At 41.0% G+C, this 18,066-nt stretch overlaps 1 protein-coding gene and 1 pseudogene across 2 annotated transcripts in view; one reads left to right on the top strand and one right to left on the bottom strand.

Moving 5' to 3' along the window:
• Window positions 1-18,066, top strand: part of FAM184A (family with sequence similarity 184 member A) — a gene marked incomplete at its 5' end in the record, with an annotated part of 119,950 nt that overhangs the window by 29,069 nt on the left and 72,815 nt on the right. The window lies entirely within an intron of this gene.
• On the bottom strand, window positions 15,020-15,826 carry LOC309831767 (spindlin-1-like; annotated as a pseudogene). The gene has a single exon. The product of its transcript is annotated as a spindlin-1-like (transcript).

Raw genomic sequence — 18,066 nt, 5'->3', positions numbered from 1 at the left:
GAGAGGACAGATGTGCCAACTCAAACGGCACAAAGAAGTTCCCTCTTACTCGGCCTTTTTTATTCTATTTAGGTCTTCACTTGGTTGGGTGAGACCACCCACGTTAGGGAGGGCAACCTGCTTTACTCAGTCCACCAATTCAGATGTTAATCTCATGCAGACTAACCCTCACAGACACACTCAGAATAATGTTTGACCAGATACCTGGGTACCCCATGGCCTAGTCAGGTTGACACAGAATTAACCATCACATCACTTCGATTGGAAAAGGTTTTCTTCCATTATTGCTTTTAGTCACTTACAACTCAAATGGCAGACAGACTCCAGGCTGTAGTGAGAAGTGGGGAGTAGAGAACAAGAGTGGGATAACATTTCATAGTGCGTAGAAGAGAGAGTCAGTGAAGGGCTAGGTGTAGCGCTTGTGGCCTGAGGCGTGTCAGGAGGGGGAGACATGGAGAGGACCAGAGGGGCACAGAGGAGGCTGGAGTCACAGGGAGAGGTGGTTTGGAATGTGGAGGAATTAGGAAGGACTTTGGAAATGTGGAATGTCAGACTGGGAAATGGAAGAGGGAGTTGAAAGAATGGGAAGGACTGAAGTCTGCAGAGTTAGGACTGACAGAGTCTACTGGTATGAGGGCAGGGCTCTGAGGTAAAGCGGAGTATGTGTCGTTGGGTGGGAGCAGGAAAATGATAAAGACCAGGCTTCTCTGCAGAGAAGAAGTGGGTGCTGCAGGCCTTGTAGGAGGGAGAAGAGAGTAGTGTGTTAGACAAAGGGCATGGCTTTTGGGGAGGCAGTCAGGACAAGGGCTGAAAGGGTGGAAGAAGCCCGCAATAAACCACATCCACCGCAGAGAGTAGTAGAGGGTAAAAGAGCTTGTTGTAATGCCGAAAGAAATGTAGAATATGAGATTGGACACCAGAGAGATGTATTATCTGTACCACGTGTGCTTTCAAGGAGTTAGGTTGCCATCACTAGTCATTAGGGAACTGCAAGTCAAAACCACAGTGAGGTACCACTTCACACCAAGTGGGGTGGCCATAATTTTAAAAGTGACCAATAAATTGTTGGCAGAGGTATGGAGAAATTGGAGCCTCATGCATTGCTGGTGGGATTGTAAAATGATGTTGTCACCTTGGAAAATAGCTTTTCAGTTTCTCAGTAGGTTAACATACGTGAAGTTACCACGTGACCCCTCATTTCTAGTCTTAGGTATATACTCAAGAAAATTGAAAAGACGTCCACACAAAAACTTGTACATGAATGTTCAGAGCAGCATTACTTATAATAGCTAAAAGGTGGAAACAACCCAAATGTCCGTCAACTGATGAATGGGTAACAAAATGTGGTATGTAGTAGAATTTTACTTGGCCATTAAAAAAAAAAGGAATGAAGTACTGATACATGCTAAAACACAGATGAACCTTGAAAACATCCAAAGTGAAAGAAACCTGACACAAAAAGGCACATATTGTGTGACTCCACTCTCTGAAATGTTCAGAATAGGCCAGTCCATTGAGACAAAGGATGGATAGCTGTCACCAGGGGCTGTGGGGAAGCGGGAAGTGGGAATAACTACTAATGGTCATGGGTTTCTTTTTAGGCGAAGATACTCTGGAATTAGGTAGCGGTAACGGTTATACAACCTTGTGAGTATACTCAGAACTGAGTTGTACACTTTAAAAGGGTGAATCTTCTGGTATGTGAGTTATATCTCGTCGTTATCTTTTTAAAAGGGATTGTCACACTGTTCAGTTACTCAAGGCTCAGAGCAAGAGCATTCCTGAGTATAGGACCTATAAGACAAGGTGTCTGTGTGAATTCCTCTGCCTGCTTCAATCTTACCTTACGCAATAATATATGACTTCACAGATTTGATGTGCTACTACTGTGTTATTTCTAGGGACCATTAAAATAAATATATTGAATACTTAAAGTCATCTCCTGTGTCACACTTCGGAAAAATCTAGATTATTGTATCTAATTACTAAGCCAACCTGCTTTATTTTATTGTAATTCACTCATTTATCTTAGCTTTCCTTTCAGGGTTACATACAGTATTTTCTTTAAAATTTGCTGATAAAAAAAGCAGAGACAGGGGCTTCCCTGGTGGCACAGTGGTTGAGAGTCCGCCTGCCGATGCAGGGGACACGGGTTTGTGCCCCGGTCCGGGAGGGTCCCACATGCCGCAGAGTGGCTGGGCCCGTGAGCCATGGCCGCTGAGCCTGTGCGTCCGGAGCCTGTGCTCTGCAACCGGAGATGCCACAACACTGAGAGGCCCGCGTACCACAAAAAAAAAACACAGCAGAGACAGGATGGTAAAAAGAGGAATATGTGGGGTTTTTTTGTTTTGGTCATTAATATGAATTTTTTTCTCTAAAGAATTTGAATATTGACAACTTTAAAGCTCTTTTCTAGAATTTCATTACCTTTCTTCAGATCCTTTCAGAATGGCACTGAGGTTTTCTCAGTAGGAAGAGCATCATAATATTCGTTTCATTAAACTATATGTAGTTCCTGCTGAGAAATAAATTGAGACCTGAAAATGTTTATCATCGTAAAAAACAACAGAAAAAATATTTCAAAAACACAGAGTAACTCCTCTTGGAACTCAGTATAGGATACTATTGTTATGTTTCATAATTCTTATTCTTATAGAATAGGTTGGCATAGTGTTTCTTCTTTTTAATTACTGAATTAATTTTATAGGCCCTTATCTTTGCATTTAGTAAAGCAGCAGGTAGTTCTCAATCTTTCCAAGCAGGGACTTCCTTGGTGGTGTTGTGGTTAAGAATCCGCCTGCCAATGCAGGGGACACGGGTTCGAGCCCTGGTCCGGGAAGATCCCACATGCCGCGGAGCAGCTAAGCCCGTGCGCACAACCACTGAGCCTGCGCTCTAGAGCCCGCGAGCCACAACTACTGAAGCCCGCGCGCCTAGAGCCCGTGCTCCGCAACAAGAGAAGCCACTGCAATGAGAAGTCTGCACACCACAACGAAGGGTAGACCCCGCTCGCCTCAGCTAGAGAAAAGCCCGCGCGCAGCAACAAAGACCCAACGCGGCCAAAACTAAATAAATAAATATTTTAAAAATTAAAAGCAAATCTTTCCAATCAGTCAGTCCCCTTGGTGGGTGTGTGGATAGCCATCTGAAAGGGGAGGGGAGTGAGTGTGTAGTGTTTTAAAAGGGCACTTGCTGATTCTTATACCGTGTCCTACCCCTACATCAGGTTGAGAATGACCACCATAGTGATCACAAGTTATTAATGGGAGTGTAACAGCCCTCTGGTTGTTGAGTAGAAAATAGTTCAGCACAGTGAGCCGTAGCGAAGGCTAGAGAAATTTGGGTGGTGTGTTTTTAGAAGTGCCCGCTCTGCTGGGAAGATAGATGCTCAGAATGGAACGGTGGACCTGGAGTCAGAGGCTCCTGCGTTACATCCCAGCCCAGCCCAGAGATCTCCAGTGGGGTGGGGAGCATGTGAGTAATCTCAGTGAGGGGTGCCATACGAGTCCCTGTAACTCGTCAGATATGAGCCCTGCTTGAGGCTAGAATAAAATCTGTAGAGGTCCATAACCTCCTTGACAGACTGAACAACTCGGAGAGGGTGTCTCTCCTCCCACCTTGAATCAACCACCAGATTCTCATGCTATGTATGACCTCCTAAACAGCTCTTCAGTCAGGTCTCATCCCTCCCCATCAAGATTTGTGTAGGAATCTCAGGCTGTTTCCTGAGTTATTGTGATGCATTTTGACTGTTCTTTAGTCTCCTCCCATTGCATATATCCTCCACAAGGCAACCAGAATTTCAGTTTCTAAAATGCAAGTCAGATCTAGTTATTTCTCTGCTTAAAATCCTTCACTGGTTCTCCGTTACATACAAAGAAAGGCATGTTTATTGAATTCTGTGAAGTGTTGGTACCTTGACTTTTGATTGATTCATTATATTGGGGTACTTCCTTTAAGAAAACTCAGTATATAGAAATTCAGATGCCCCATGAGTTTTACACAAAACCTCTCTCAACACAGCTACACAGTTGGTCTCTCTCAGCTACTGCTGCTTCCTGACCTGTCTCTGGTGGTATGTTTGTTGATTCCTTTGGTGAAAGTGGCTTTAGGCTTAGGTCAGGAGTGGGGACCAGATCAAGTACAACTTTGAAGGCTACAGAAAAGGATTTTGGCTTTTTTTTTCCCTGTATGTGTGTGATGGAAAACTATTAGAGGGTTGAAAGCAAGGGTTAGTTATGATTTATATTTTGAGAGGACCACTTTGGCTGTTGAGTGAGGAATGGATTGCAGCACAGCGTAAATGGGAGCCGGGAGGTCATTGAAGAGACCACCGCAGTGGTCCTTGCTCTGGCGCCAGTGGTGATGGTGGCTTGCACCAGGGTGGTTGCAGTGGAGATGGAGAACTGCAGAGATTCATGATATATTTTAGAAGTATAACTGATAGGACTTAACAACGACTTCATGTGGGAGGTGAGGAAAAGAGAAGGAAGAACTCTTAGGTGACACATTTGTATATTTTCATTCTAAATAGCATATTTAGGTGTAAAACGAGGAAATGAGAAAAATATAATATAGTTGTCTGCATCCAAAACAGATAATTAATATTATTTTAAGTCCTTGAATTATGCTTGAGCAAGGGAATACGTGACTTAGAGTACATAAGGGTTAGTCAAGGGCTGACATAGTGGAGGGCCCAGTCTGAGAGACTGATTGTACCTCAGGAGCTATTCAGGAGTCCACACCCCAGCTCAGGACCTGAGTCTTCAACACTGGTGTCTGGGGACCTGGGCCTCTGTATAGGGCCACTGGCTCTGAAGGCTCTGATTTTTCAAGGAGGGTATCTCCCCAAATTCAACCAGGTTCTAAAGAGCTTAGTGTATGTTGTATGGAATAATATTATTCCAATCTTACATGACTCACCTTATTGAATTTTGCTGACATCCAAGCCCTTATTCAAATGCCTACTTATTTGAGTCCTGTGACCAGACAAGATAACACACTATAGCCCTCCTGTTCTAACTCCACCTCTCCATCCAGTGGCAGAATATTCTTACCAATAAAGATTCTACAGTCTTGTAGATCCTGTGATGTACCAGGTAATTGTTGTAGTGACATTCACTCTTCTTAATATCTTTTCTGCATTCCTGGCCATTCAGAGGCACATTATTGGAGTATGCAAGAGTAGGGCTGGGGCCAAAAAAAAAGGATTGGGGTCTGACGTGGCTTCTCCCAAATACTGGAGACATGCCAGTCATGATGGCTTCACTCTCTCGATATGTGGCACAGGGAGTGCATGCCTTTGATGTACTGCTGCTTGAAGTAAGAAGCAGGAAAATTGCAGAAGAATCAGCTTCCTGCCTGGGCCTCCTGAAAAGAAGGTACTTGTCAGCTGCAGGAATGTTACATTGGCTTCATCTTCCTTCTTCCTGGCTGATGACACTTTACTCTTCATCCTGTTTCCACAGCACAGGATCTTTGGAATATTATTATTATCCTGTTCTGTATATCTGATACAGAACCTTCTAGGACTTGAGTTAAAATGTTGGTTAACAATTCACTAATACTGCCCAATACACATTTACATATGATACCTTATATATCCAGTTATTGCAAAGGCTCTAAATATAGGATAAAAAATAGATTTTTATGGGGATGGGATATATTATATCACGTTAAATAAGTACCATAGTGGAGATATGTTCAAAATATTGTAGGAACCTACATACTGTAGGTCTCCCTAGGATTCGTATGCTGGTTGGAATAGAGGTGATATTATGGTAGATTTAAAAATACTTTTACATAGCCTTACCACTTCAGTTTTGACAGTATTGATTAGTGTATTATATATTATGCATGTCTCTGACTGAAATTCCTTTGAGAAGAAAAGTAGAAATGGAGAAGAGCAATACTACAGGAAGTTGGATGGGTATCATAAAAACTATGGTGCATAGTTATGGTGTATTTGGGTAATTTTTTATCTGGTGGGCATAACAGTTACTACAAAATTGTCTGTTCATCTGAGGATCAACTTGGTAGAATTAACTTTACAAAGTATACCTTTTCCATCATAGACACAACTGTTTTTCTGACTTCTTAGGTTACAAGTATTAGTGTGATTTTCATTCTTCTTTGTACTTTGTTCCCTGTATCCAATCTCTTATAAAATTCTGTTATAAGGAGAGAGGTGAGAAAAAAAAAAAGGTAACAATTGTAATAGGATAAAGGGTGACAAATATTTTTTCCTTTTTTGTTGTTGTTTTTATCTATTCTATTGGGTTGGCCTAAAAGTTCGTTTGGGTTCAGTCAGGTTTTTCCATAACATCTTATGGAAAAACCCAGACAAGCTTTTTGGCCAGGCCAATATTTTTCAAGTTTTCTACGAGGCACAAAGATTACTTTAGTAATCAGAAAATATATAGAACATACAACTTTTTAAAAAGATAGTTTTTGATAATTGGACATAACAAGAGGAAGACATTCCAGGGAGAACACGAGTATTGGCAAAGGTTCAGAGAAAAACATAATTAGTTATGAAATACTTATCTACTTCCCTAATCCAGATTTTTGCAGTATAAATGTTTTTTAAAAAACAATTGTTCATTGTATTTGAGAAGATGGTTTGAGTTGAACTTGAAAATATAGGAAATCTTTTTTGTTGCAGCTTTGTTATTTGCCATTCTCATTATTAAATTCATTGTGGTGCCTTATGCATCGTCTGTCTGTGAATGAGGATGGCAGGCACTCTGGTCTCCTCTGCAGAATGCAGTGCGTGGGCTTCTCATTGTGATGGCTTCTCTTGTTGCGGAGCTTCTCTAGGCGCACGAGCTTCAGTAGTTGTGGTACGAGGGCTCAGTAGTTGTGGCTCACAGGCTTAGTTGCTCCGCGGCATGTGAGATCTTCCTGGACCAGGGCTCGAACCCGTGTCCCCTGCATTGGCAGGCGGATTCTTAACCACTGTGCCACCAGGGAAATCCCTGTGGGTGATTTTTCTACTGGAGAAATAGGGTTTGGTAGGGCAGGGAGTAATGCCAGAGTAACTTTTTGAGGAGACCTGAGCAAGAGCCAGCCCTATGAGATGATCATGTAAGCTGCTCAGCAGCTAGGAGGAGAAGAAACAACTAGAAGCCAGTAAGTGGTTTAAAAAAAAAGGCTAGTTTCTATTAGGGTCTCTTTCCTTGATCTAATTAGAAGAATAAAACAAAAAAAGCAGAAGTTTTGAGAGACTCATGGACAGTAATAGCATTTTGTGTTGGTGAGTGGAAGAGAGGAACAAGCCTTCCTTTACTCTTGATTTATTTTTATCAATATAGCAAGGGTTTCCTAGCATCTCTGTAATTAGGAGCTAATTTTCTTTTCCGTGGGTCTTTGAGATGGTTCTTTGACCACAGAGCCATGGAAGATGAGTAGATGAAGGAAGGAATGTCACTTATGGTTTCACTTGCCTTAAGCCTGCGCACCGCAACGAAAAGAGTAGCCCCCGCTTGCCGCCACTAGAGAAAGCCCAGGCACAGCAACGGAAGCCCCAACGCAGCCAAAAATAAATAAATACATAAATAAATTTATAAGAAACAAGCTGCAGTTTGCCAATCCATTTCAGCTGTGTCTCAGAAGTTTTGATATGTTTTGTTTTCATTTTCACCCTTGCCCAAAAGGTTTTACTCTTTTTCTCTTTCCCCAGACTCGGTTGGTTATCACCTGTGCCCTGGGGGTAGGGAGGAGGTAGGGCCGATGGGGAAACAAGGTTTGTTGCTCTTACCCGGGTAGCTTGTGGCTCTTGTTCCTTAGATGATAAGGATCTGGGTGGGGTTTTGTGCTTTTTCAGCTGAGGCTGGCTGGCCTGTTGCATGGAGGAAGGCTTTCTCTTGTTTTCTGCCCTGTCCCCAGTCTTTCTTGTGGTCACCCACTGAGGTCATGGCTGAGAGCTTGTGAGTGTGTGCAGTCCCGTGTGCCTGTGGCATTCGTGGGTTCTGTGTTCTCACACTTGCCCATTGTAACTTTGTTAAATTAACATTTGTAACTTTGTTAAATTTGTTAATTTAACTTTGTTAAATTAACATTTGTTAACATTTTTGATGGATGGTTCAATAAAAGACCACAAGAGAATTGAAATCGAATTGATTACAGGTCCTGGAGGAGGTACACGGCACACCTTAAGGGGCCATGAGGGAGGTTAAGGCAGGGTGTAGGCAGCGATCGGGGTGGATCCAGGGGGAGTACTTTGGGGCGTCCCAGGCTAAGGCCAGATTGGTCAATTCAAACCAAAAAGGAGGGGGAGGTGGTTGGTAAGCTTCTCAGGGGCCTGTTTTTATCCAAGGGGCACAAGAGGAAGACCCTGGGAGTTGGGGGAGACTGACAATCACCAGGGCAGCTGGGGGAGTCACATCAGGAACTTCCATTTACTTATGAGCCCGTGGGCTGTTTTCTAGGGCATGCATGCTAGATGGAGAGGATAGTATCAGTTCAAGGCCCTGCAGGCCGATTGGCCACACAAAATGCATGCTGAGGCAGCAATGTTGTGGAGTGGTTTAGCTAAGCCCATGCTCTACTCTTAACAGCTTGTTATAAATTTTAGCTGAATTCTTCTTACTCACTTGTATGAGAGCCTCATCTTACGTCTGTGCTCTGCCGTAAGTTTGTGTCCTGTGTGTCCTGGGAGGCTTGTCTTAGATTTAAAGCCAGGAGGAGTGTTGTGATTTCAGCTCTTTGATAGTTTCAAGAAAACTTATGATTTTGTAGGTTGTTTGGTAGTTTGAGTTGTTACTGAGGAGCATTGCTCTTTCCATCTTTCTACATCCTGCATAGAAACTGGAAGCCCCTCAGATGATTTTTTTAATTGAGCACACACACCCAAATGTCGTTATGATTAGGTTTTTTGCTTTGAGTGGTTCACTTCCTCCAGAGGGTTCTTTAGTCTGCTGCCAGGGGCCTGTTATAAGCCTGACTCCTGGCATTTGGCATCTAGGGAGGGAAGGGGAATGGGGACTCACTGTACAGGCTGCAGTTTTTATTAATAGGCTATATTTTAGAGCAATTTTAGAGTCACAGAAAAATTGAGCAGAAAGTACAGAATTCCCACATACCCTTCTCCCCTAATGGACACAGCCTTCCCCACTATCAACATCCTGCGCTAGATGGATACATTTGTTAACTGATGAGCCTACATTGACACATAAACACCCCAAATACATAGTTTACATTAAGGTTCACTCTTAGTGCTGTATATTCTATAGATTTTGACAACTGTGTAATGACATGTGTCTACTATTATAGTATCATACAGAACACTTTCACCGACTTAAAGATCCTCTGTGCCCTGCCTTTTCATCCCTCCCTCCTTTTTGGCAACCACTGATCTTTTTACTGTCTCCATAGCTTTGTCTTTTCCAGAATGTCATATACATACAGTGTGTATCCTTTTCAATTGGCTTCTTTTACTTAATAATATGCATTTAAATTTCTTCCACGTCTTTTCATCGTTTGATAGCTCATTTCCTTTTAGTGCTGAATAATATCCCATTGTCTGGAGACACCACAGTTTACTTATCCATTCATCTACTGAAGGATAACTTGGTTGCTTCCAAGTTTGGGCAATTATGAATAAAGCTCCTATAAAACATACATGTGCTAGTTTTTATGTGGACATAAGTTTTCAACTTATTTGGGTAAACACCAAATAGCAAGGTTGCCAGATCATATGGTAAGAGAGCATTTAGTTTTGTCAGAAACTGCTCAACTGCAAAATGGTGCAGCCACTTTGAAAGGCATTCCTGCCAGCAGTGAATGAGCGTTCCTGTTGCTCCACTTCTTCATCAGGATTTGATGTTGCCCGTGTTCTGGAGTGTGGCCATTCTAACCGGTGTATAGTGGTAACTCATTGTTTAATTTTCAATTCCCTAATGACATGTGATGTTGAGCATCTTTTTATATGCTTATTTACTACTGCATATCTTCTTTGGTGAGGTGTCCAGATCTTTTGCCCATTTTTTTTAATCAGGTTATTCGTTTTCTTATTGTTGAGTTTTAAGAGTTCTTTGTATATTTTGGATAGCAATTCTTTATCAGATGTCTTTTGCAAATATCGTCTCCCTGTCCGTGGCTCTCACTGAATTCTCTGCTCTTAGTTTCATGCCTTATCACCTGCCCTCCTCTGGTTCCCCAGGCTGGAACTGCTCCAGCTCATTTTCCCCATTCACTTCTCTTCTGTTTTTTTTTACCAGCATAGAGGAGGGTTAACTGTCTGCTAGGTACAAGTGATGACCTGAGGGCTTAACTGCTCTTGACAAACTTGGAAACAACCTCTTTATCATCAGCCCCTGGTTTTACCCGGTGTTTTCTAGCACTCTGCTGGACAATTCAACTTGCTTTTCAATGGCATTTCTCTCTCTCTGCGTTTAGGTTTTACAGCTTGTAGTCTGACGAATAATTTACTATTTCTGCATTTGCCTTATATCCTCTGGTCTCTCTGGCTTGGACTCATCTTCACTTTCTGTGTTAAGAAAGTCAATTTAGACTTGTTCCTGCGCCTTCCTACTGTAGACCCTCAGGTTTCTTCTGTTCCTTGTGAGCAAGAGGTTCAGACAATTTTTTGTAGAATTGAGAATTGATTATGTTCTACTTTAAACATAAAAGCCTTTACTCATTCGTTTGTTCTAATGACTTCATAGCACTCTTGATTCGTGGTGGTGGTTGATTAAGATGCATCATTGTTTTATGTACCACTTAGAGGGAAAAAATGCTGTCCATCTGTGATACACAATTGATTATAAGATTCTTCTCAACTTATGAGATGTTTAAATGTGGGGGAAAAGAAATGTATGTCTTAGAATCATTGTCCAGCACCACTGTGAGCATACAGACCGAAAAATATGTATAGATTCTAAATCTCTAAAATTCTTAGAGAGACTCATTTCCCAGTTAAATTGCAGGGACAAAACGCATCACCAGGAACTTTTTGACTCTATCTGGCTTTCCCTGGCACTCACGCGTCTCTCTGTTCAGGATTATCTGACCATACCAGCCACCCGCCAAAACCATTCCTGTCCTGTGCCTTAACTCAGGTTGCTTTCTTCACAGTTCTCTCCACCGGCCTTTGTCCTTTCAAGCCTTTCTGTTTACTGCAGTCTTCATCCGGTTCCTCTACTGAAAACCTCTCATGCTATATATACAGTATTCTGTACTCAACAGCTTGACACTTTACGTGTATTATCTAAAATTGTCTGCCGTTAAGTTTGTGTGTGTGTTAAGCAGTTCTATTTAAGTAAGATTAAGTACGAACATGTATACTTTTCGTTATCATAATGCATATTAAAAAAGTGCTGAGAACATAGTAAGGCATTCACTCAAAATTTGTTGATTGGTTTTTTTGTTGTTTTTTTTGGTTAAGGTTTGGTAGCACAGATCCCATTGCATGGACCTTAAATAATAAGCCTTATAATAAGACTTCTGTTTGCTATTTCAAAGTCAAGTTAAATTTTTCTTGGAGAAACAGATGTATTCTCTATTACCATCAAGGAAAATACCTCCAATGTTATTAGACTTTATATTTTTAAAAAGATTCTTCTAACAGTCATTATAGAAATGCATAGAACAAACATGTCTTTAAAGGTAATTCTTTCCCAAAGCAATTGGATTTCAAAGGTCTTTTTATTTTTTTTTTAAATTTTTATTTATTTATTTTTGCACATAAAGGGTTTGTTTTAAATGTTTTAAGGATAGGATAGAGTTACATCATAATTATAAAAATTACAGCATTAACAGATTTATATTGTTTATACTTCTAAATGCAGAGAACAGGGAACTGTCTACACATTGTATAAAATACAATTAAAAATGAATTCAAGCTTGAAAGATGAGGTCATTTACCTAATTTTAAAATGCGAACACGAAGACCTCTGAACTATACACATTCGTTCAAACTGCACTAATGATGGAAAATACAAAAAGCGCAGCATTTCCAAGGAACCACAGACATTTCGACCGTAATTATTTTCTGTTACAATAATTCCTGTCTTATCTTTGGAGAACTTTCTTTCTTTCTTTTTTTTTTTTTTTTAAGACAGCTTGAAGAATGTTTTCAGGCACTACAATTTGTGACAATCAAAACAGTCTTCTAATGGGTCCACAGCGTTCAGAGATTCAAGACCAATGCCTTTCGGGGTTTGGCACGTAAAACAATAATAGAAATGAAATCTGGTTTAGAAGCAACTGTGATTGTTTTAAGAATGCACAGTCCCTTCAAATGCTGCAGGACATACACAACTGGAAAATCACCTTCTGTTGGCACTACATTTGCTTCACCAGTGCATCTTTATCCTACAACCACTAAAACAGCACAATTAAGCAAATATACAGAAACTGAAAACAAATAAAAACAAAGATAGAAAAGAAAAAACTGAAATATATTTAACATGCAATTTTAGTTAGTTACATTGAACATTCTACTTAGAATAGAGCATGCAAAAAAGGATGGTCTGCTTTTAAGGTTTTCCTTTGAAGCTTTACATGGCAGCCAGACATCACACACGCATACACACGTGACACAATAATACTATAGCAGGTCAATGAGAAAGGCCAATACATTTTATACAGAGTTTCATGTCTTGTGTTGTCACAAGTCCCATGATAATTTTAGAAATTAATGTTGTATTCCTAGAACAAGGAACCAACATTCCGATACCAGGAAAATGCAAGCAACGCATGCAGATCTGAAACATGAGCCTAGACGAAGGCTGAAATACTCGGCCGGGGAGCAGAGTTAGTCACGGCATCAGGAAGTGTGGTTTAGGCCACCAAAAGAAAAAAGAATGGGAAAAAAAAAAAGGAAAAACAACAACAAAAAACCCTTCCCCCTCCTTCAACCCTAAAGGCAATAAATGGAACAGTGATTAAAATAATGATAGTAAATCACACGTCACATTCATCTAGAGAGATCACGGGTATTAAAAGTTGCTAAAGGTACTTGCAGCAAAACCACAATGCAAGTCATTAAGTAATGCCAGAAATGTTTCAACTGACCCAACCCTCAGGATACCTCCAAAGGACTTTGTTTTTCAGTCTGAAGTCACTGTGTCCTGTTCATGCAGTGCACGCTGGACAACTCCCTCTCTGGGCCACACATGTCCACTTGGGCACGGGGAGCTCGGCTCAGCCTTGAGATTCACATGCAGGAACTCTTACAAGAGCCACCGGGAGAACAGATGACAGATCTGTAGCATGACACTTGTTTCAAGGACAGGAGGAACATCTAAGACCTGGGTAACCACTGCATGGAGAAGCTCACCCCTGGCTGCCCTCGGTGAGGCACTGGGCATGCTGGAGAGAAGTGGGGTGCTGTATTTACATGGTGCGCGAGGTTACCACCCACCAGCACAACAAGGCACAGCCTTCCTGAAGGCGAAAATGGGCATCACACAAACCTCGCATAGCGCGGCCTTGAAACTACAGAATCTCTTAACATCAAGAACAGCCATGACGGACGTCACACAGACCTGGTGTTTGGCTGAGATTCATATGCATTTAAGCTTTCTGCCCAAATCTTAGGTAAGATTTTCAATCTCCACAAGACTGGTTTCACAGACCATCTTTCTCCTAGCTTTCAAACTGCCAGGGACCATCCAAAACAAAGTGATAGACTGACGTTTTGCTTCTAAACGAACCACTTTTGCAGTTCTATTTTAGTTAAGGACAACTTGCAGGAAAGGATTCAATGGCTAAGGGCTGCTGTCAGTCACACGCACAAGCCAGTGCAGGTGACTGACCCTGATGTGGTAGGATCCACCAAATGGAATGAATCCACATCGCAGCACGCCATGAGCAAGAACATACAGCACCACAAGAGGTGTCAGGAATTCAAGCTGTTATTTGTCTAGTCATTCTTTGAGGGGAAAAGCCTTCTGACCATAATCATGTATCAGTAATAATAGTAATAAAAATAAAGGTATCCCAGAGAACTTGTTAAAAGGCAACACCGCCATTCTTAAACTTACATTTCTAATATAAAAGCACTATGTTCTTCCAGGAACTTACCAAATACACAGAAACCACTGATACACTGTTGCCTTTTAAATCCATGTGCTAAAATCCAGATTACTAATTTGTACAAATAATGGACCAAATGTGCCATCCAAAATACACCTGCATTACACTGTGTGGACCAAGTACCTGGGCTTTGCTTAAAAAGAAGTATTTATGATAAAAAAATGTAAACAAATAATGTACAAAGCTTAGAATTAAAGGCAGCCTTTTACCCAGATTTCTAACTGTTTTGTAAAATTCTAATGTGGGTCATTAAATGTTCCCAGGTGATTCATATTTGAATTTACACTTTACAGCCTCCAGACTGAAATGGTGCTCTGAACTTGACTTTCAAAACAAGCTGAATGTCCCGATGTGCTTCCTGTGCCCAAATTTAATTTTGAATAAACAGCAGTAATACACCGAATACACTGAATACAAATGGCTTGGGTCAGCACTCCTGTTAAACTGGAGAAAATTACGTAAGCCCCACTCCAACCCACAAAGAAAGGACTGCCTATGCAGTGCGTGTGTGTGTACACACAGATCTGTTTGTATGTACATATACATTATATATGTATACACACAGATATAGATAGGTAGGTGGATATAGATACATATATATCTCAAAAAAAGCAATAACAAAAATACCAAACTATGCTTGCATTGTGGCAGCAGAATAAGAGTGTTAAGCATGGAGGGGAAAGTGGATAAGATCTACTGCAGTTTTAAATGACTGTGATACTAGCTTAACTTTTACCGGACTTGCCTGTAAGTCCCTTCCAAACGGATAGACTTCTTTTAAGAGGAAGGAGTTCCTTACGCAAAATGCTTTGTGTTCACCTAAATCTGTACTATTCAGAACAAAACCAGTTCTGCTGGCAGAGATTGTGGGTTCACAGGGACATTTAAGCTTTCATTAAACTGGAAAGCAATCAAGTCTTTATGTCTACAAATTATACATTTAATAGTTCCACAAATTTGGCAAAGTTCGTGATGACATCTAGGATGTTTTCACCAAATTGTAGACATAAATAGGGAAATCATCATCAAACTTGATGAAATAGATGGTTTGGCTTCTACTTGATGAATGACCACGGCAGTCCTTTTAGCATCATCTTCTTTGGCATATTCCACTTGTTTGCCTACCAGGCTGTCCACAACTTCTCCCGGTTCCCTTTCTGCTGGAGGTGAATCATTAGAATCGGGCATAATGCGAAGGTCACCTTCTTTATAATCATCAAAGAGCTGGTACATGTACAAGACAGGATCTTTTTCATAGGTGATGTAAAACCATGTGTTCATTAGCTCGTGCTAAGACCATTCCCCTCCACTCGTCTTTAGAGCCATCCTCCGTCTCAAACATGTGCTCCACTGCTTTGCCAATCATCGTGTCGGCTAGGTGTGCATCACTGATTTGAGATGTTGCAACTCTATTAGGGAGGACTTCAAGCGCAGAAACTCTTTCATCTTTATTAAGTTCTAGTCCATAAATACAGTCAAATCCATCGTATTTTATAAGATACAGAGGATTTACAGGCACCTGGTCCAGAACGGTTCCTTTCCACTGGGTGATGGGGCCATTCCCTTCTTCCCACCCATGCTGAATCCTGCAGCCTACGATGTTCCTCCGGGGCTGGGAAACAGGTTTGCTCGGCCGCACACTGGTCCGGTGTTTTTTGTGGGATGTTTGTTTCTTCATCATGCTTGCAGATACACCAGCATGGCCTGCATCAGCTCTGGACCGCTGGCCAGGTGTCTTCCCGAATGGGGTCTTCATTCATCTGTATTTAAGTGAGCAGCAGAGCTGCTGGACTAGGATGAAAATTCAGTATGCTCCAATTTGAAACTTTTCACAGAATTTCAATGTTCTTGTTAATCCATCATCCCAAGCGTCTTTGTGAGTGTGTGTGTGTGTGTGTGTGTGTGTGTGTGTGTGTGTGTGTGTAAGTTCAGCAAAAATACGTGAAATCCTAAGTACTCGGCCGGCCACCTAGGCCACCGTCGGCAGCCCGCTGGCCCTGCGGTCCCGCACCGAGCTCCGGCCCCTGCCCGACCGAGCCAGACGGCGCTGCCCCGCCCCCGGCCGCACAGCGCATGCACCCTGCGCCCTCCGATGGCCGGGCGGCCAGGCCGTACTACCCAAAGGTCTTTTTAATTTAGAGTTTTATAGTGCCTTTGGCTTAAATAAATCCGGATGAGCTTTTTATTTTGTTAACTGGTTCGTAAATGTTTTATTTGGACATAAGTCTGTTGTTGGAATTAATTTGATTACATAATGAATGAAGAACAGACTTTGTTTAAAAAACTTTTTTTTCTAACTTATAACAAAAGAAACTGGACCAAGAAAAGAAAAACGTGGAAGTAATTCATTGCTAGGAGTAAACTACTGTATATGGGTAGCATCTGTTCCCCTTCCACTCACCTTGAACTACACATATTCTGTGAATCTTCCTGGTAGATCCAGTTCCATAGTTAATAATGGCAAATGAATATGTGGCTTAATATTTTGTGAGCATATGGGTTAAAAGGTTTACATCTCATATATTCCAAAAGACTGTTAAAATTCTCTCTAATTACCTAGCCTGCCAGTTGCCTTGTTTCTTCACCGTTCTCTCAGCCTCTTTAAAAAATCCCCTCAGAGTTACGAGCAGTTCATGCTTGGCCTTTGGACAGGTAGCCCACAGGGGGAGCTCTTACTATTCAGGCAGCTCCTTTGGAGGGCTTGTCACATATAGGTAGGATGGGTTTTCACAGGGACTAAACCTTTTTAAACAAAATTAAATTCGTTTTGTCATTTTTTTCTCGTTTCTTTAAACTGAGTAGGAAGGACATCATGAAAAAGGAACAGTGGGTTGGAAGAAGGTTGGGAAAGAGTAATAGTTGAAAAGAAGACTGATAAATGTGCCCTCATAATGTGGTATTAAGTACTCTGATCACCAATAGGGTGGATTGAGAAAGCACAACATAAAATTCCCACAAAGAGGAACTTGACATAATTCTATGAGTCTGTATCATATGTATTCTACAAGACAGCCAGCCTGGTCTCTTCAAAAATGTCAATGTTCAGATTAAAGGAGACTGAAGACTCAGTACAGTGTGGGATCCTTGATTGGATCTGCACTGATAGAGAAAAGCTGCTATAAATTTTATTATTGGAATAATTTGGTAAACCTGAATATAGGCTGTATATTAGTTAATATTCCATTAGGCTGAACTTCTTGGGTCTAATAGTGCTATTGTCTTTGATCTTAGGAAATATATACTAAAGTATTTAGGGGTGACAAGTACCTGGAACTTATCTTCAGATGGTTCAGAAAAAAGTGTGTGTATGTGTGTGTGCACGCACGTGTGCGCGCGTGCACACATGCACATGCCTAGTGCTGTATGAGTTTGGGATTTTTTTCTTTCAGACACTTATTTTACACTAAATGATGTTCTATGGGTTTTGCTTCTTGTTTTTTTTTCTTCAGGATGAATGGTCACTTGTGACCTCATTTTATTTTTGTCCTTTTTTCCACCTCATTTTGCTAGCATGGAGCTGCTTGAGGCTAGTTCTTGAATTCAGTTCTGTAAACTTTTCTTACATTGCAATGATTAATCCTATAACCTAGGTAGCATAAATATATGCTATTATTGATCATCAGTAGAATAGTAAAATATGGATGGATTTGTGCAATTTCATCACCTCTAAAACACATTTTAAATGCATTTGATTAACATGCCCTTAAGGATGCTAATAATAATCAGGTTCTAAAAAGTGAACCATTTTATAGAAACATTAGATTCTCTAAGTTAGCTACTTAGAGCTCATCAGTTACATTTAATAATTTGTGAAACATTTACTTGTAAAGCTGGTCTGGGAGTGCCGTTGAATGGAAATTGAGGTGCAGAGTTCTCTGGTCTGTGTTATTGCTCTAGAACAGATAGAACAGACCCTATATGGCAGAGGTCAATAACCCACTGTTTTTGAGAAGTTTGAGAGACTCTTTTCAATATTCTTTAACTTTGGTGGCTTAAGGACCAAGTAACCTTTTGCTAATTGTATCT

Source organism: Grampus griseus (assembly GCF_964374135.1).
Source record: "Grampus griseus genome assembly, chromosome: 13".
Taxonomy (NCBI): Eukaryota; Metazoa; Chordata; class Mammalia; order Artiodactyla; family Delphinidae; genus Grampus; species Grampus griseus.
This window is presented reverse-complemented; position numbering and strand designations above follow the sequence as displayed.